Source organism: Procambarus clarkii, chromosome 29, assembly GCF_040958095.1.
Source record: "Procambarus clarkii isolate CNS0578487 chromosome 29, FALCON_Pclarkii_2.0, whole genome shotgun sequence".
Taxonomy (NCBI): domain Eukaryota; kingdom Metazoa; phylum Arthropoda; class Malacostraca; order Decapoda; family Cambaridae; genus Procambarus; species Procambarus clarkii.
In genome coordinates this window covers 6,372,437-6,393,379 of record NC_091178.1, presented here as the reverse complement: position 1 = coordinate 6,393,379, position 20,943 = coordinate 6,372,437, and the positions used below count along the sequence as shown (strand labels likewise).

The 20,943-nt window shown below is 47.7% G+C and overlaps 1 protein-coding gene across 22 annotated transcripts in view; it reads right to left on the bottom strand.

The window, feature by feature from the left end:
• The window catches only part of LOC138349576 (electroneutral sodium bicarbonate exchanger 1-like), a 287,070-nt gene that overhangs the window by 173,204 nt on the left and 92,923 nt on the right, over positions 1-20,943 (bottom strand). The gene's annotated exons all lie outside the window — the stretch shown is intronic.

The following is a 20,943-nucleotide window of genomic DNA, read 5'->3' as shown; positions in this document are numbered from 1 at the left end:
CGCTCACTTGCTGCCCTCTCCTGCCGCCCCATGAACACCCCCTCCACTTCCCTACACCCTCTCCCTGGACCCCCTGACCCAGGGCATCTATGTTTCTTCCGGATATTTCTGCCTCTCTTAGGCATCCCCAGGAAATTCCAGTCGCCTCTTGTTCTCTCCCTTCGCATCTCTGCCCGTCTGTGGACACCCACGCCGCTCTCGGTGCCCGTGTCTCCCGTTGGGCACCAGTGCCTTATTGCTCATCCCCAGCGAGGGAGGTAGACCAAGTGAGGTAGACACAGCCAACACCACTCAGCTTAACAAGGCATCAATGCACTCTCCACCACGCGGCTTAACATCACTCTCATAGATTAGATACATGACGTAAAGCAATCAGATCTCGTGAAGTTGGAGGCGCTAGTGTTTATGGCAGAAGCAGCAGCAGCACCAGCACCAGCAGCCGCAGCAGCAGCAGCAGCAGCAGCAGCAGCAGCAGCAGCAGCAGCAGCAGCAGCCGCAGCAGCAGCAGCAGCAGCACACATGAGCCAGGAGCATGATGGGGAGGATGATGACCGCCCCGTGATGGCCTCCAGGCGCGCCACACACGGCCCGTGTCATCACCACATACTCTTAAACGTCAACATTTCTGGCACTATCTCAAGGCACTCAAAATGTACTCCCTGGACAGGAGACGAGAGACGTGTCACATAACATATACAAGGAAGATACTTTATGGTCAGGTCCCAAATATACTCAATAAAGTAACAATATTGTGGAGCGAAATATGTGGTAGAAAATGGAGACCAGGCCCAGAGGAGAGCCGAGGTGCCATGGGCACCATCACAGAACACTATGGCCACCACACGCCCACAACCATTACAAATTCTCCCGCCAAGTTTAAGAAATATTGCTGGAACAAAAGTGAAAATTTTCAAGAGGAGCTTGAACAATTTCTTGCAAGAAATGCCGAACCAACTGGTTTGTAGTGGATATGTGAGCCTGCAGGCCATTGCCTGCAACAGCTTTGCCGATCAATGCATCACCAGAAAAACCTGGCTACAAGGGTAAAAGAACTACTAGAACCGATTACAGGTAAACTAGAGGTAACCCATCACTGTAGACTCTCCCAGAGGGGCACTTACTGAATTCATCTAGCGCACCCCTCATATATTCTGGTTGCTGCTCCCTCTCTTTATTGGAGGTGTTGTTGAGGCCATTGTGTGGCAGCGGGCCGGGTTACTGGAGCCCAGCGTCTTTCTCCACACCTCCCACCACCGTGTTGGCCAGCACCACGGCCACACCAGCCGCCCGCCGCTCACGCTGGTATACTACTCCCCTCTAACACCTCTACACCATACACCGGCCGATGCCTCCCTCCCCGCCTCCGCATTCTTCTGTCTTCATCGTAATTTTCACTTCTGGGCCAAGTTTGTACCGCTGCTGATGAAATATTTTACAGGCACGAGTAAATGATCTCTCCAGTGGTCAAGGCCACTGGGGAAGCTGGTGATCCAGGCCACTGGGGGAGCTGGTGATCCAGGCCACTGGGGAAGCTGGTGATCCAGGCCACTGGGGGAGCTGGTGATCCAGGCCACTGGGGAAGCTGGTGATCCAGGCCACTGGGGAAGCTGGTGATCCAGGCCACTGGGGAAGCTGGTGATCCAGGCCACTGGGGAAGCTGGTGATCCAGGCCACTGGGCAGGGTCAGAGTAGGTCGATATGGAGGAGAAGCTGTTATATAATAGAAGTATAATATTATTAGCATTAATATATTAAATGGGGTAACCGGCAGTGCCCGGGTCGACCAAAAATTTTGATGATCCGGTGCCCGGGGTCAACCCGGTGCTTGGGTCCCAGCTGATTTTGAGTCCTTCCTCTCTCTTGTACACTACGGACAGACGCTCTCAGACCAAAGCTCGAACCCGGTTGAAATCGGTGGCGAGCGTGCTACCACTGTGCCAGAGACATCATTGCTGATCACACGTACTATTTCTAGAAGTACGGTGTCACTGTTCCTCCTATTGGCAAGTGTTTTATCTTAAACATTTCTTTCTGCCCCTTTGTGAAGAGGACGTCTGGAGGAGGCGGTTCTTACCCTCTCTCACCCTCCTGGTCACACACGCTCCTCCTTCATGTATAGAAATCTCCAGCGTGTTGATTTTTGGTCAAAGTTGCCTGTTGTAATTAATACTGTCTCCCGCTGTGTGTGGTAATGACGGGGTTGGTGGTGTTGGCCGGCCACTCCCTCATGTTTACTAACCGAGCCTGCGGCCAGGCCATGTTTGTGGCGGGAGTGTATACACACACTTACACTCTCCACAACAATCATGTTTTCCTTTTGTTTTTTGCAAAGTTTCATTTATACTTATTTCGTACATTGTGTCTATGTTGTACCGTTATATCTATTAGAGATAATTATTATTATAACAATACTTGTTGTATTTAATAATTATCACTTCCTTCTGCTGGGTCATGAAGGAGGCTGTGACGATCTCTGTCAGGAACCCGTAGGTGCGGGACCGGGACGTTCACCTCCTGGGGCTCGTGCGGCCCCCCAGGCCCTGCTTCAGGAGGCTGGGGTCGTTCCTGCCCTTGATGGGGTGGTTCTTCTCTGGGTTTGGAGTCCCTGTACCTTCTTTCACCAACTAATCAATGAAGAACAAAATATTCAAAATGATAATCTCTCTCTCTCTCTCCCTCTCTCTCTCTCTCTTTCTCTCTCTCTCTCTCTCTATCTCTCTCTCTATCCCTCTCTCTATCTCTCTCTCTCTCTCTCTCTTTCTATCCCTCTCTCTCTATCCCTCTCTCTCTATCCCTCTCTCTCTCTCTCTCTCTCTCTCTCTCTCTCTCTCTCTCTCTCTCTCTCTCTCTCTCTCTCTCTCTCTCTCTCTCTCTCTCTCTCTCTCTTTCTATCCCTCTCTCTCTCTCTCTCTCTCTCTCTCTCTCTCTCTCTCTCTCTCTCTCTCTCTCTCTCTCTCTCTCTCTCTCTCTCTCTCTCTCTCTCTCTCTCTTTCTATCCCTCTCTCTCTCTCTCTCTCTCTCTCTCTCTCTCTCTCTCTCTCTCTCTCTCTCTCTCTCTCTCTCTTGAGTGCACGTCTCAATTGATCAGTTAAAGAGCGATTTGAGTAGGATCATTGATACACATTTATCTCACTAATACCTTATTATTATCCCATTAAAGACATTGATAGGTGGTTCTCAATAATATATCACCCTTCTGAAGATGTATTATTAATACGAAAGTACTTAAGGAAATTCCTGTCTTAATCCTTTCTTCGTAGTCTGACACTATATATATATATATATATATATATATATATATATATATATATATATATATATATATATATATATATATATATATATATATATATATAATATATATATATATATATAAACGTATGTTGTTGAATATGACCGAAAAGGTAAGATTAATAATTCTAAAACGAATTTTCTCAATATTTCTTACGTTTTTCTTCACTGTCGAGGGTAATTGAATAATTAACTCTTCAAAATTCATTCTTTAAATTGTTATTTTTGGTCTGACGCCTGAACGCGTTTCGTAAGCTTCTTTCATTTTCAGAGACTAGTATGCACATAACATACATCATACTTATACTCGTTTTGGGTGAGGTGATATGGCACAAAAGTTTTGGGTGAGGTGATATGGCACAAAAGTTTTGGGTGAGGTGATATGGCACAAAAGTTTTGGGTGAGGTGATATGGCACAAAAGTTTTGGGTGAGGTGATATGGCACAAAAGTTTTGGGTGAGGTGATATGGCACAAAAGTTTTGGGTGAGGTGATATGGCACAAAAGTTTTGGGTGAGGTGATATGGCACAAAAGTTTTGGGTGAGGTGATATGGCACAAAAGTTTCGGGTGAGGTGATATGGCACAAAAGTTTTGGGTGAGGCGATATGGCACAAAAGTTTTGGGTGAGGTGATATGGCACAAAAGTTTTGGGTGAGGTGATATGGCACAAAAGTTTCGGGTGAGGTGATATGGCACAAAAGTTTTGGGTGAGGCGATATGACACAAAAGTTTTGGGTGAGGTGATATGGCACAAAAGTTTTGGGTGAGGTGATATGGCACAAAAGTTTCGGGTGAGGTGACAGAACACGAAACAATGGGTATGGAAACATAAGAATGAAAGTAACTGCAGAAGGCCTATTGGCCCATACTTTCTTATGCTGCTTCTATGTTGGTTCGGGGTCTTGAAGTGTGTAGAATATAGTTGTGCATTAATTGGCTGTTGATTGCTGGTATTGACTTTTTGATGTATAGTGCCTCGCTGATGTCGAACCGCCTGCTATCGCTGTATCTATCGATGATTTCTGTGTTGTTTGTTAAGATTTCTCTGGTGATGGTCTGGTTGTGAAAAGGGATTATATGTTCCTTGATGGAGCCCCTGTTGTTTGTGCATTGTTAATCGCCTAGAAAGACACGTTGTTGTCTTGCCTATATACTGAGTTCTTTGGGGCTTACAGTCCCCAAGTGGGCATGTGAAGGCATAGACGACGTTGGTTTCCTTCAAGGCGTTCTGCTTGGTGTCTGGAGAGTTTTTCATGAGTAGATTGACTGTTTTTATGTTTTTGTAGTAAATTATCAATTGTGTTTTCTGATTTTTGTCTGTAGGGATAACGTTCCTATTATATATATATATATATATATATATATATATATATATATATATATATATATATATATATATATATATATATATATATATATATATATATATATAAGCTGGGTAAAAAAAAAGAGTGAACTCTTAAGGATTGATGCCCTGTCAATTCTCCTTGACCAGGACTCGAACCCAGAGGAATTCACTGGTGAGGCGTGTCACAACTGCGCCACGGGGACATAGTAGGCTGCTAGAAGAGAACAACATGTGTGTAGTGGTGGTGGTGGTGAGCAACAATGTGAGCAACAATGGATGAGTGTACCGAAGTGCGGTACACTCACTAGTTATCTAGGCTGTGCACAATAGTTTTGTGTTCACACTTAACATCCAGTTTTACCAATAACAGCCTCGCCCTTGTATTAATCTGATGTATGGTTGTCATAATTGTCTGTCTGTCTGTCTGTCTGTCTGTCTGTCTGTCTGTCTGTCTCTCTCTCTCTCTCTCTCTCTCTCTCTCTCTCTCTCTCTCTCTCTCTCTCTCTCTCTCTCTCTCTCTCTCTCTCTCTCTCTCTCTCTCTCTCTCTCTCTCTCTCTCTCTCTCTTTCTCTCTCTCTCTCTCACTCCTCCACCGTCGCCTTAAGGGTATTCGTGGTTGTACATCAATGTCAGTGGTCCTGCTCGAGCATTGTCTGCTCATGAAGTGGATGAGTGCTTAGGCACGCCGTCCTCTCTTACTCACCCTACCTCCACACTCACCCTGCCTCCACACTCACCCTACCTCTACACTCACCCTGCCTCCACACTCACCCTACCTCCACACTCACCCTGCCTCCACACTCACCCTGCCTCCACACTCACCCTACCTCCACACTCACCCTGCCTCCACACTCACCCTGCCTCCACACTCACCCAACCTCCACACTCACCCTGCCTCCACACTCACCCTACCTCCACACTCACCCTACCTCCACACTCACCCTACCTCCACACTCACCCTGCCTCCACACTCACCCTGCCTTCACACTCACCCTGCCTCCACACTCACCCTGCCTCCACACTCACCCTGCCTCCACACTCACCCTGCCTCCACACTCACCCTGCCTCCACACTCACCCTGCCTCCACACTCACCCTGCCTCCACACTCACCCTGCCTTCACACTCACCCTACCTCCACACTCACCCTGCCTCCACACTCACCCTGCCTCCACACTCACCCTACCTCCACACTCACCCTACCTCCACACTCACCCTGCCTCCACACTCTGCTTCCACACACTATGGGGTGTGGGGTGCAATCTCCCCCCTTTCTCATCGCTTTTTCCCTATCCCCCTCTTCCTTCTCTTCCCCCATCATTCCCCTCCCCATCTTTCTCCCCTACAGTCTCTCATTCCCTCTCTCTTCCCCCTCTTCCCCTCTCTCTCTCTCTCTCAAAATTTAATCTGCGTGTTACGGAACACTGAAGAACTGCTGAAGCAGTTCAGCATATCACCGATGGAAAGCATATACTATGGGAAAACATATCACCCATTTCAGGTTTGACCATGAAAATCGTAGTAAGGATTCGCTTCCCCTTTTCAGAGGACCCGATTCCCTTGATGACACGCTTGATAAAATCACCATTAATCCTACATAGTTTAGTGAGGCTAGCCCGGAGCGTTAGGTCTCCACCCCCCACACGGACGACCTTGCGGTCTCTGGTACAGACACACACACAGACCACACTACGGGTCACAACAGTGCTATACTAAGCCCAGGAATAGGGTCGTGCGTGTGTCATATAATTGTGTTGAGTCGTAGCGATTGTTTTCAAATCATTGTTCCACACAGTATAATACTTTTGCTCACACGATGAGTATGGGGTGCACAGTACACTAGCACTCACAGGATGAGTATGGGGTGCACAGTACACTAGCACTCACAGGATGAGTATGGGGTGCACAGTACACTAGCACTCACAGGATGAGTATGGGGTGCACAGTACACTACCACTCACAGGATGAGTATGGGGTGCACAGTACACTAGCACTCACAGGATGAGTATGGGGTGCACAGTACACTAGCACTCACAGGATGAGTATGGGGTGCACAGTACACTACCACTCACAGGATGAGTATGGGGTGCACAGTACACTAGCACTCACAGGATGAGTATGGGGTGCACAGTACACTACCACTCACAGGATGAGTATGGGGTGCACAGTACACTAGCACTCACAGGATGAGTATGGGGTGCACAGTACACTAGCACTCACAGGATGAGTATGGGGTGCACAGTACACTACCACTCACAGGATGAGTATGGGGTGCACAGTACACTAGCACTCACAGGATGAGTATGGGGTGCACAGTACACTACCACTCACAGGATGAGTATGGGGTGCACAGTACACTACCACTCACAGGATGAGTATGGGGTGCACAGTACACTAGCACTCACAGGATGAGTATGGGGTGCACAGTACACTACCACTCACAGGATGAGTATGGGGTGCACAGTACACTAGCACTCACAGGATGAGTATGGGGTGCACAGTACACTACCACTCACAGGATGAGTATGGGGTGCACAGTACACTAGCACTCACAGGATGAGTATGGGGTGCACAGTACACTACCACTCACAGGATGAGTATGGGGTGCACAGTACACTACCACTCACAGGATGAGTATGGGGTGCACAGTACACTACCACTCACAGGATGAGTATGGGGTGCACAGTACACTACCACTCACAGGATGAGTATGGGGTGCACAGTACACTACCACTCACAGGATGAGTATGGGGGTGCACCTTACCTTGAGGTTACCTTGAGGTGCTTCCGGGGCTCAGCGTCCCCGCGGCCCGGTCGTCGGCCAGGCCTCCTGGTTGCTGGACTGATCAACCAGGCTGTTAGACGCGGCTGCTCGCAGCCTGCACAGTACACTACCACTCACACGATGAGTATGGGGTGCACAATACCCTACCACTCACAAGGATGAGTATGGGGAGCACAATACACTACCACTCACAGGATGAGTATGGGGTGCACAATACACTACCACTCACAGGATGAGTATGGGGTGTACAATACATTACCACTCACACGATGAGTATGGGGTGCACAATATCCTACCACTCACACGATGAGTATGGGGTGCACAATACACTACCACTCACAGGATGAATATGGGGTGCACAGTACACTACCACTCACAGGATGAGTATGGGGTGCACAATACCCTACCACTCACACGATGAGTATGGGGTGCACAATACCCTACCACTCACAGGATGAGTATCAGGTGCACAATAAAGCAGCCACCGCTGGCGTCGACACAACTCACATACTCACCGGAGTACTCACCGTCGGGGATCGAACTCGGGTAACCACTCACTCACCTGCCAACAAAGAGAAATACTAATTAATATTAATGATTATGGCTACGGAACATTGCTGCTATTGTTGTCAACTGTGCAATCTTGTCCATGGAGGACAGAAGAAAATGTATATATGCTGTTTAGCATTGTAAATGTCTGGCCACGTCTGTGGTACAAAAAAAAAAAAAAACCGGCCCACCACCCGTGTAGTACAATCTCCCAAATAACTTCCTCATCTCGTCACCCCCCCCCCTCCCCTAGACGTTCTGTCTTCCTTTATACTTTATCTGAATTCCAAATAAGATTGCCTGAGCCAACGATAATCATACTGCGCAGTGCACAGCAATGTGCAACTATGTCAAAAGTTTCTCAGTCAAACTTGCGCACCTCAAGTTTGATTGAGAAACTACCATCCTCTCACCTCAGCCACACCATGTGGGTCTTGACACACAGTGTTTACTAGTTGTGTTTTTGCGGGGGTTGAGCTTTGCTCTTTCGGCCCGCCTCTCAACTGTCAATCAACTGTTTACTAACTACTTTTTTTTCCCACACCACACACACACACACACACACACCCCAGGAAGCAGCCCGTGACAGCTGACTAACTCCCAGGTACCTATTTACTGCTAGGTAACAGGGGCACTTAGGGTGAAAGAAACTTTGCCCATTTGTTTCTGCCTCGTGCGGGAATCGAACCCGCGCCACAGAATTACGAGTCCTGCGCGCTATCCACCAGGCTACGAAGCCCCTACGAGGCTCCACAGTGTCGTGGAGAGGCGGGTATGTTGTAAGGAGAGGCGGGTATGTTGTAAGGAGAGGCGGGTATGTTGTAAGGAGAGGCGGGTATGTTGTAAGGAGAGGCGGGTATGTTGTAAGGAGAGGCGGGTATGTTGTAAGGAGAGGCGGGTATGTTGTAAGGAGAGGCGGGTATGTTGTAAGGAGAGGCGGGTATGTAGTAAGGAGAGGCGGGTATGTAGTAAGGAGAGGCGGGTATGTTGTAAGGAGAGACGGGTATGTAGTAAGGAGAGGCGGGTATGTAGTAAGGAGAGGCGGGTATGTAGTAAGGAGAGGCGGGTATGTAGTAAGGAGAGACGGGTATGTAGTAAGGAGAGGCGGGTATGTAGTAAGGAGAGGCGGGTATGTAGTAAGGAGAGACGGGTATGTAGTAAGGAGAGGCGGGTATGTAGTAAGGAGAGACGGGTATGTAGTAAGGAGAGGCGGGTATGTAGTAAGGAGAGACGGGTATGTAGTAAGGAGAGGCGGGTATGTAGTAAGGAGAGGCGGGTATGTAGTAAGGAGAGGCGGGTATGTAGTAAGGAGAGACGGGTATGTAGTAAGGAGAGACGGGTATGTACCCAACATGTTACAGAGCGCTGAGAGTGATGCCCACGACCTCCTGGAGCACCAGGCGTCGCCTCCAGCAGCAGCCCAAACTGGTAAAGTAGTTGAGAGGAGCGTGTTGGAGGCCGTGAAGGAGGTGGAGCTTCACCTGCCTGGGTGCCTGTGACCCGGGCACCCGGGCACCCGGGCACCTGGGCACCCGGGCACTACGGCCAGCGAGGCCAGCCTACTCTCAGTTCTTATTGCTATACGAAAATATGGGAAATAATTTGTAAAAGTTGTTTCTGAACAGTGATGACGGGGGTGGTCCTGGCCTGCCTCCCCGCGCGAGGGTGTACCTGGCCTCTACCACACCACCACCACATTATCACTCATACTAAACTGTTTGACTGGTACTTTAATCATATTTGTGTACTCCTGCCCTGCCTCAGTACCGTCAACACCACACCCGGTACACCTCCCCCTGCCCTCCCCTGCCACGGTATCGTCGCCTCCACCACACCCGGTACACCTCAGGGTTGCAGCTGGGGCCAGGTAAGGGGGGAGGGGAGAAGGGAAGACCTGCATACCCTTACAGGAGGTGGGGGGGGGGGGTGAGGGAGGGAAGTAGGGGGGTGGGAGGAGTGGGTGGAGGGGGAGGCGCTGACACTGATGAGGATGTGTTCCTGCTGCAATGGCTGCCCTATATGTCCGCCCCCTCCTCTTCCCCCTTCCTTCACCCCCTGCCCCCCACACACAGTAATCACCACACCTGTACACTCCACCCCACACCTGCTCTCTACACTCGCACACACCCTCGCCCGTCCTTCTACTCTCACTTACACTGGAGAAGAAACAGATTAGTTCAACAGACAGTACAAGGACAGCAAATACAGGGGGAGAGAGCAGGCATGGAAGGCGTCCCGTCAACAGGGCACCAAGACGGACCTCGAACCACAACACCCGCCCCAGTAACAGAGGCGCAGTTTGAGAATTATATATTGGTAAAAACATAACGCATCTATATAAGAAAAACAACAGTAAAGGAGCGAGTCCCAGAACTAAGAGGTATGAGTTAAGAGGAAAGGCTGCGTAAAATGCACGTCACGTCGCTGGAAGACAGGAGAGCTCGGGGAGACATGACCACTACCTACAAAATTCTCAAAAGAATTGACAGGGGTAGATGAAGATAAACTGTTTAACACGGGTGGAACACTAACAAGAGGACACAGGTGGAAATTAAATACCCAAATGGGCAGTGATGTGGTGGAGGCTGACTCCATACAGAGTTTCAAATTTAGATATGATAGAGCCCAGAAGGCTCAGGAACCTGTACACCAGTTGATTAACAGTTGAGAGGCGGGACCAAAGAGCCAGAGCTCAATCCCCACAAGCACAACTAGGTGAGTACTCTTCAGTCTCCTGGCGCTGGAACAACAGTGAACGATCTCAAGAGAGAACTGGACAAGTTTCTGCTGGAGTCACCGGATCAGCCAGGCTGTGATGGTTGTGTGGTCCTACGAGGCTACCAACACAAACAGCCTTATGCACCAGGCAATCACCAGGAAAGTTTATGACAGGGAAAATAATGACCGAAATCGTCGACAGGTAAGAACTACACCAAGCCACTCCACACTGCAGTGGACTACAGCACACTACACCAAGCTACACAGCTCAGCACTGTACTACACCACGTGTCACAATACAGAACATAACACACCACACTGCACGACACTACCACAATACCTGGTCATTATTACCTGTTGATGATTTGGAGCCACTACTCACACAACCTGGCACGACGCCACAATTCTCTGGCAATTGTTTAGTTTGTAAGACTGTTTGTCATCGTAGCCTGAAGGCCCACACAGCCATCACAATCAGACTGATCCGGTGACTCCAGCAGAAACTGGTTCAGTTCGCTCGAAAGCTTCCAGTGTTGTTCCAGCGACATTTCTTGTATTAGTTGGCAGGATAGTGAAGCGTGGCGGGCCTCTGGTGGTGACACTAAGTGTGTTTGTGGCATCCCGACTTCTCATTGAACTTATTTTGCACTTCCTGCCATATCTCTCCCTCCAGTATGTTGTAACTTTATTGTGCAGGTTTGGAAGCTGTCTTTCTGGTATTTTCCATGTGTCTATAAGATATGTCTTTAGTCTCCGTTCCAAGGAATGCATGTTGAGTGTGCTGTGTCTGCTCCAGTAGTTCAAATGAGCTATGAAGGCACTCAAAGATCCCCCAATATTTTCCAGCCCTTCTGTCTCGCCTGCTTCGAAAACGGAGGTGAGGACTGAAGAGTGTTGTATGAAATTTAATACTTGAAAGAGTACCATCACTGGTGACATTCCTCGTGCTCAAGGTCCTCATTACCCAGCCTGGCATGTTCCTGCCTCTTGCTGGGTTTACTTTATTGTGGGGTGTGAGCGTTAGGTCTCCTCCCGTCATTACCCTAAGTCACTGTAATGGTCACTCATCTCAATGGGGAGAACTGACAGTGTTCCATCATGTACTCCTGGTGCAGGCGATGAGTCACAATAACGTGGCTGAAGTATATTGACCAGACCCCACACTAGAAGGTGAAGGGACGACGACGTTTCCGTCCGTCCTGGACCATTCTCAAGTCGATTGTGTATTGATCAAGTCTATACACAATCGACTTGAGAATGGTCCAGGACAGACCGAAACGTCGTCGTCCCTTCACCTTCTAGTGTGTGGTCTGGTCAACTATTCCTGGTAAGGTTTCCCTTTTTCCCTCTACCGAAGTAATAGGAATCCGTCACCGTTGAACGTTATATTACTTTCCATTTACCATTAGAAAACCTTGTTACACTCTGGTTACAATGTTTTATCATCTGTCGTGAGGTACTTGTCATATTATTAATATTGGTGTGGTCAAGATAATGCCACACGACACTGTGACTTGTACTCCGGTCACTGTCCTCTGGAAGGTGGAGCACAGTAACAGTGAGAGGACCGTGCCGGGTGGGAGGGGCTCCGCCTCATACTCACTACCCAAACTAATGGTATTTTGTACATATTTGTAAACAATAAATTCCAGGAGCCTGGAGAGGAGCCGAGTGCACACCACACTGTGTAATGTTGTGTACCTCAGGTCCGGAGGCTGTGTGGGGTTCATGGTGGTGTCCGACCTCTCTCTCTCTGTGTGGGGGAAGAGGTCGTGAAGAAGTTATCAGTCTGCCACTTTCATCGCCTCTATTGCATTGATAAACACAGGTTCATGCTATGAACAAATCCACAAGGGCCGTGACGAGGATTCGAACTTGCGTCCGAGAGCATCCCAGACCCAGAGCATTTCGGCCCTTGAGGATTTGTTAATTTGATGCATCACACAATTGTGATTTCTGTGTGTAAACAGGTTCACGCTGTTCTTTCACGATTTCGCTCATTTCTGTATGGTGTTCAGTGCAGGAATCTCTCCTTGTAGATAATAATATACTATATTATTTACATATACTCTCCTTATAGTATATGTAGATAAGTATGTAGAGTACATACTTATATGTAGAGTACATATACTCTCCTTGTAGATAATATACTATATTGCCTACAAAGAGATAGTATAATAAACCTTATACTTGCAGAGGTTTTTGATGCTCTTGCTCATGGTTAAACATATTTCACATATTTCTTCCATGGTTTCTGTTCTTTTGTATTTCTTTATTCTGGCGTGTATATTTTGCAATTTTGCCATATCTTGATGATTACCTTGATAACGGTTGCCCTGCCTTGATTACCTTGATAACGGTTGTCCTGCCTTGATAACGTTGACAACGGTTATCCTGCCTTGATTACCTTGATAAAGCCTTCTGTGGTCGTCCTCATTCTTTCTAAAATGGACCTTTTTAATGTTTCAGAAAAAACGTTTAATACATATATTGCTTTTGAATGTAATATTTCACAACATTGTGTTGGAGTGTGAAGGTTGAGAGGCGAGTACCGGAGGAGCGCTGCATCACTCAGAGTTCATGTTGTTCCACTCAACACCCCACGCAACCAGGAGGCCTGGTCGACGACCGGGCCGCGGGGACGCTAAGCCCCGGAAGCACCTCAATGTAACCTCAAGGTAAGGTAACCCCGAGTGCCAACATTCATGTTATCAAACACTACTCAACACTGTACATGTGTTTTGTGCTCTCGCTACATCACTTTGTTTTTGTTTTGACTTCGGTGATGTCGTGGTCCGAGTAGGTGGTGGTAATTGAGAGTGTGATATCACAGATTTTTTTATTTTTTTATTTTTGCCCCGAGGGGCGAGTTTATTGGGCAGCGCCACTCATCTTGTGAGTGGACATACCGCCATAGCAGCATGTACAACACTCCCCAATAGGAAGAACACCCGCTGGGTTGTTCGTGTTCTTGTGTGATATCACAGATGTGTTCTTGTGTGATATCACAGATCTGTTCTTGTGTGATATCACAGATGTGTTCTTGTGTGATATCACAGATGTGTTCTTGTGTGATATCACAGATGTGTTCTTGTGTGATATCACAGATGTGTTCTTGTGTGATATCACAGATGTGTTCTTGTGTGATATCACGGATCTGTTCTTGTGTGATATCACAGATGTGTTCTTGTGTGATATCACAGATCTGTTCTTGTGTGATATCACAGATCTGTTCTTGTGTGATATCACAGATCTGTTCTTGTGTGATATCACAGATCTGTTCTTGTGTGATATCACAGATCTGTTCTTGTGTGATATCACGGATCTGTTCTTCATTGTTGGTGAAGAACTGATCGCGGTTGTTATCTGCGCCAGTTGGCTCAAGTATCTGTAAGTTAAGATCTAACAGCCTCGTTAGCACCCTGGAGAGTGCTGGTCGCTCTAGACTACTTCCTCACAATTGTTCCAGTGAATATTTTTATTTATCATCCTCCATACACCACACTGCACGTCACCACACTATACTACACTACACAACACCACACTAAATCATACTACAAAACAACACATTAACACACACTCTACATCCCTACAGTATATTAACCACATGGTGTAACTGTTATCGTAATACTCACTGTAATGGTTGGGTATTAACTTGTAACCCTTCAGGCTGAAATAATTGTATTGTAAAACCCTAAATGAACTGGGAAGAGTTCGCACTCACAGCCGAAAATACTCAACCCAGTTAACGAGGGAAGGGAGGTAAATATGCAACCCGTCCTCTTAAAAATAACGTCACTTTTCGCTGGTATGCGCGCAATGGCCAAAAATGGACGTAACTTGAAATGAAATCGGCTCACGAAACTGATGTACTGTCCCGTTTTCTGTTTGAGTCCTCTGGTTACCTCGGTAAGGTTAGGAGAGGAAACTTTCAATTAACGTTTTTCATGACGTTTTGAAACTTTACGAGAATTTCCTGCCCTCTTAACCTACCAGAGGAACCCTAACTTACTGTTTTGGAAAAAAAAATCCAAATTTATTTTCAATTTTTTTTCATTTTCAAATTACGTCCATTTCCGGCCATACGAGCAAACGGCCACATTCAGAGGTAATTTGTAAGAAGAGAGGCCAAGATGTGAGGGCAGACTATAGTTCTTTGGGGGTTACACAATACAATTATTACATCCTTTAGGGTTACAATTTTATAGCGACCAATACAGTGAGTGTTAGCATAGTGGTGACATCTACAATCGTTACAATTGTTACAATACAATACTACATCGGGGCTCGTTACAACTGCACTGTACAACACTACAATACTTCACTGCACTACACCATACTACACCACACCCCACTACCCAACACACACACACACACACACACACACACACACACACACACACACACACACACACACACACACACACACACACGCATAAATCCTCAGGGATATTGACAGGGTAAACAAGGATAAACTATTCAACACGGGTGGTACGCGAACAAGGGGACACAGGTGGAAACTGAGTACCCGAATGAGCCACAGGGACGTTAGAAAGAACTTTTTCAGTGTCAGAGTAGTTAACACGTGGAATGCATTAGGCAGTGATGTGGTGGAGGCTGACTCCATACACAGTTTTAAATGTAGATATGATAGAGCCCAGTAGGCTCAGGAATCTGTACACCAGTTGATTGACGGTTGAGAGGCGAGACCAAAGAGCCAAAGCTCAACCCCCGCAAGCACAAATGGGTGAGTACAAATAGGTGAGCACACAGGTGTGTGTGTGTGTGTGTACTCACCTAATCACCTCCTCCCTTGCCTGTGTACTCACCTATTTGTACAGGAGTCGTAGCAGATGTGTGGAAAATGGCTGGAGTGAACATAGTTCCAATTTTTTTTTTTTTTTTTTTTTTTTTTTTTTTTTGGAGATATATACAAGAGTTGTTACATTCTTGTACAGCCACTAGTACGCGTAGCGTTTCGGGCAAGTCCTTAATCCTATGGTCCCTGGAATACGATCCCCTGCCTCGATGAATCGTTTTTTCATCCAAGTACACATTTTACTGTTGCGTTAAACAGAGGCTACAGTTAAGGAATTGCGCCCAGTAAATCCTCCCCGGCCAGGATACGAACCCATGACATAGCGCTCGCGGAACGCCAGGCGAGTGTCTTACCACTACACCACGGAGACCACGGACAATCTACAAAAGTGGAAGCAGGGAAGACCCCCCCCCTCCCTCAATTATAGACCTGTATCATTGACAAGTGTAATAGACAAAATATTGGAAAAAATAGTTAAAACTAAATGGGTAGAACACCTGGAGAGAAACGATATAAAATCACAGACAGTATGTTTTTTCGTCTGGAAGATCCTGTGTATCGAATTTACTCAGTTTCTATGATAGAGCCACAGAGATTTTACAGGAAAGAGATGGAAAGATGATGGATTTTACAGGAAAGAGATTATATCACAAAGCATATTTAATGTCCAGTAGGACGTGATCACTCTTTCCCAAGGAAGGAAGGTACTGGATGTCAAATACCTTTTCTTCTTTCCCGGTGAATATTACAGTCATTACTGACGGTACATCCCCTTCCCTCATCCTTGTGGCCTGCTTGACGTGTTGATACATGAATGTCTCCAAGATGAGGTTTACAAATCTGCCTGTCCAAATGTCCTCCATTCTTGCCTCGTAGGCCTCCCAGTCTATTGCCTTAAAGTTGATGTCCCCCAGTACCAACAATCGGGATTTATCTTTGTCAGTTCTTACAATAATCTCACTCATGACCATTATGAGGCCCTCTCGTGTGGATTGGACACACACACACAAACACACACGTGTGTGTGTGTGTGTGTGTGTCTTTCGGGCCGAAAGAGCACAGCTCAACCCCCACAACTAGGTGAATACATGTACACATATGACGCAGCCTCTGGGCCAGTCAGCTGTTCAGACACCATCTTGGAGAGACAAACATAATAATTAGCGCCTCATCCACCTTGCATCATATATATGTGTCTAGTATGATATACACACTGGGCTGGCATGTCACGTCTCCCTGGGGTGTTGGTGTGACACATGGGGTGAGAGACTGTGCTGGACACACTCCCCGGGGTGTTGGTGTGACACATGGGGTGGGGGACTGTACTGGACACACTCCCTGGGGTGTTGGTGTGACACATGGGGTGGCTGTTACACCCTCCGTCTTACAACAATCATATTTTCTCTCATTCCTACAATACTATCCTCTAAAACTACCAAACCACCCCATAACTGTCAAGACACCCCATAACTGTCAAGACACCCCATAACTGTCAATACACCCCATAACTGTCAATACACCCCATAACTGTCAAGACACCCTCATAACTGTCAAGATGCCCCCATAACTGTCAAGACATCCCATAACTGTCAAGACACCCCATAACTGTCAAGACACCCCATGACTGCCAAACCACCCATCACAACTGTCAACCCACCCACCATAACTGTCAAGAGACGAACCAAAACTGCGAATTCACTCATTATAACTGTTGAGTCATTTATGATAACTGCCAAGCCACACATCATAACGGCCAAGCCATCAAGTTAAACAGCCAAGCCACCCACTAAAACTGGCAAGTCACCGTTCCCAACTGGCAAGCAATGCACCATAGCTGCCCAGCCACCCACTGAAGCGTACAGTACATAATGAAGCTCCCAGAGTGCTCAAACCCATACCCGAAACATAGTTAAGTGTCCACAGTGAAAGCAAAATGACAATTTCATTACAATTATGTTTACGGTAATCCTTCACAATTTTCTGATCTATTTACAATCCAATCCTTTTTTCTATCCAATCCTTTTTAGAGAGTGATGTAGGGGATGACAGGTCCGCCGCCAGACACGTGTGGAGAGACGCGGAGACGTCATGCTGTCATGACTCACAGTAACAGGGTGTTTCCGGGTCTTCCGAGATGAGGCCGGCCGGGGCGCCCTGCATACTGAACACCCAAACAACGCATCAACTTGGAGGATCCGGAAGGTCTCTCCCTCTCCACACAACCCCCTTCCCCACCTCCTCCTCCTCCTCCTCCTCTCCTCCCCGACACACAGTGAGGCTTCAGCTCTTCAAGGATCTTTCACTGTGGCTCAAATTTCAGTCTGAACGAAGCCACAAGAGCCTTTAGTTTCCAGAACATTTTGCCCGCTTCTTCCAGACGCTATTAGCTAGACTACGTCTCAGTCTCTCTTGTCAGGAACAAAACTTAGTTTCACCTGTGTTCTCTCACCCAACAGGAACAGGGCAGAGTTATACTTCTTGGCCCTGGGTTGTTAAATATTGGTGGTGTAATACACACACTGACCCGTTTGTTCCGGTGATCTCTCTCTTAAAACTGACCCGTTTGTTCCGGTGATCTCTCTCTTAAAACTGACCCGTTTGTACCGGTGATCTCTCTCTTAAACCTGACCCGTTGGTTCCGGTGATCTCTCTCTTAAAACCTGACTGTTTTTCCCTTCTTGACGTTCTATTGTTCTATCGTATATATCCCTGAAGTATCGCATACTTGTACAATGTTTTATGTTCACTAGGAAGAGAATAGGTTGTACAAGTTGCCTTGTCAGACTCCTATAGAGTGAAAGATACGTTAGGGATATTAACAAGAAACGATGACATAAGTACAATTAGAGAATACTGTATTGACGGACTCTTCAGCCTCCAATTGGCAAACATAATATTTGTCAAATTGTCCCTTAGTGGGGGAGCGTCTTCATGTTGCTTTTGGTGGCCTTCCGTGCCTGCCGGAGCAGTGTGCAACTGGGGGTCCCGCGGTGATGGGCTGACTGTTTGGATCATCAGACCACCCACCGGAATGGTTGTCCTATGGGGATGAAATGGGTGTATGTATCGTGGTGCATGAGGAGATGTGGTCTTTGCACCGACATGGAAAAGCTCTAATTTCAGTGTCTTCAGCTGCTAAAACTGGCAGCTCTACTGGGGGCCAGATACCCAATCTTGAGGCGGTTCGCCCTCGGCCTCCCCTCCTGCTGCTCGGGACCCGGTATTCCATGACTCTGGGAGAAATCCTTTTTACTTATTGCATAAAAACTCCCTTTTCTGTTATTCCCTCTGAGACTTGTGCGAGACCAGGACCATGAGACGCGCCGCTCCCATATATAGGTTCGTGGGCCCCGCCCCTGACAATAGTGTCCCTCTGATACCCTTGGTGGCTGCCATGGGGCCCACTGTGGCCCTCTCTCCCTTGATTACATCTCCCGCGACGCTTATAACGAAGGAAACCGCAATATCATCTTTACACTTGATTATATCCTACTACTTTAAACAAACAACATACAATAATATGTTTGATCCACCTACGTCGACCAAACACTTTGATCCTAATTGGTCAGAATAAAATATTATTATTCCTGATCTCCAACTCAAATTTCCGTAACGTTGCCTCCTGTCTGTGACGGCTCGTCACAGGCAGTCTTGGTGATCACACCTAAGGAAAAGTCGACCGTCTTGTGCCACTGTTTCATCTTGATCAGGTTCCGTTAAGAAGTACTAAACGTGTACGGGTGAACGCTAGTGCTCGTACTATCGTTAAATCCGCCTCATATATCAGTTGAGGCCAGGGATCCTCTGGACCGTCCCAGCCATATCACGACGGACTCCATTGGTGGGGTTGACGCATTCCCCGCCACCCTTGTGGTCAACGTCTCGTTCCCTACATATTGTTACAAGTTCATTTGACAGAACTTTGAGATATTCTGTCCCTCCCCATGCCAGTGTAATACAAGTTGGAACTATCAGGGTGATTGTCCAGGTCACAGTCAAGAATGACCTGGACAGTCACCCTGACAGCTACAGTCAACAGTGACTGTCCAGTCACTGTTGACTGTAGCTGTCAGGGTGACTGTCCCGGTCACAAGATGCATGATTCATGCACCGTCTTATCTCGCTGTTATCTTGCTCCGGCTCCCTGACTGGTTAACTGGCTGCTAAAACAGACCCCCCTGTGGATGTCTAGGTCCCCCCACCTGTTGTGCAAAGGCCAGTTAACCTGTGCTTTACATTGGAACTGGGAGGTTAAGTTAGGCACTGGCATGACTAGGACGCCCAAGCTGGTCGCACCCCTACCTGTTCATGTGGCTCCTGCATCACCTCCCCCCACTCTATCTCAACCTTCCACACCACGCCCCACACACGCCCACCATGCCCCCACACCACGCCCACCACCACACACCACGCCCACCACCACACACCACGCCCACCACCACCACACACCACGCGCCACACCACACACCACGCCCCACACACGCCCACCATGCCCCTACACCACGCCCACCACCACACACCACGCCCACCACCACCACACACCACGCGCCACACCACACACCACGCCCCACACCACACTCTCTTCCATAACAGGGGACACAGGATGTATAATATTAGTGATAATAGGAGACTACTGTTACTCTCAGTACTGGAGACTGACCCTCACCACCACACGTGACCACCACGAGGATGTCACCCCATCACCAAGTGTAGTGGGGGGTCCATTACCCCGTGACGACCTTCCCACCGCCAGCGTGACCACCACCACCACCACACCAGGTCACCACCTGCTCCAGGAGATCCAGGCCGGGCCAGGGGGCACCACATCGCGCCAAGGGGGAACCTGCACCACACGCTTACGAATACCATGCCACAAATAGCAATGAATGTATTACCACCACACACGCTCAGCAGGACCGTGGCAGCAGCACAGCATACACAGCAGCATATAATACACAGCAGCACATAATACATAGCAGCACAGCATCAAAACAAAGAGTCGTCGGGTTCACAAATATTTGTGAACCCAACCACACGCCCACGTGTTAAATTACACGTGTTGAATCACGTGTTAAATTCTATTTAAGTCAGTATTTGACTTACAGCCCACTTGACCATGTTCGAAGCTTTGACTCAAAACCTGTTTCGTTCATATCCAGTCTGCACTATACACACACTAAATCCACGTAACCCAAACCCAATTTATCTTGGATAAAAGCGGTTATTATAATCCCGGACGAAAGATTCATCCAATCTGTTGGTTGTCTTCTATGGTGGGAGGAGCTCCCTGACCTGGGAGGAGCCAGCACTCTCCTCTGAAGGCGCTCCGAGTTAAACCGGAAAGAAGGGGGGTTGTTCAACTTTGACTTCCTTAATAAAATGTGAAAATAATCTGGCGTACCTCTGGAAGGGGATGAGGCGGGGGTGGGGGGGG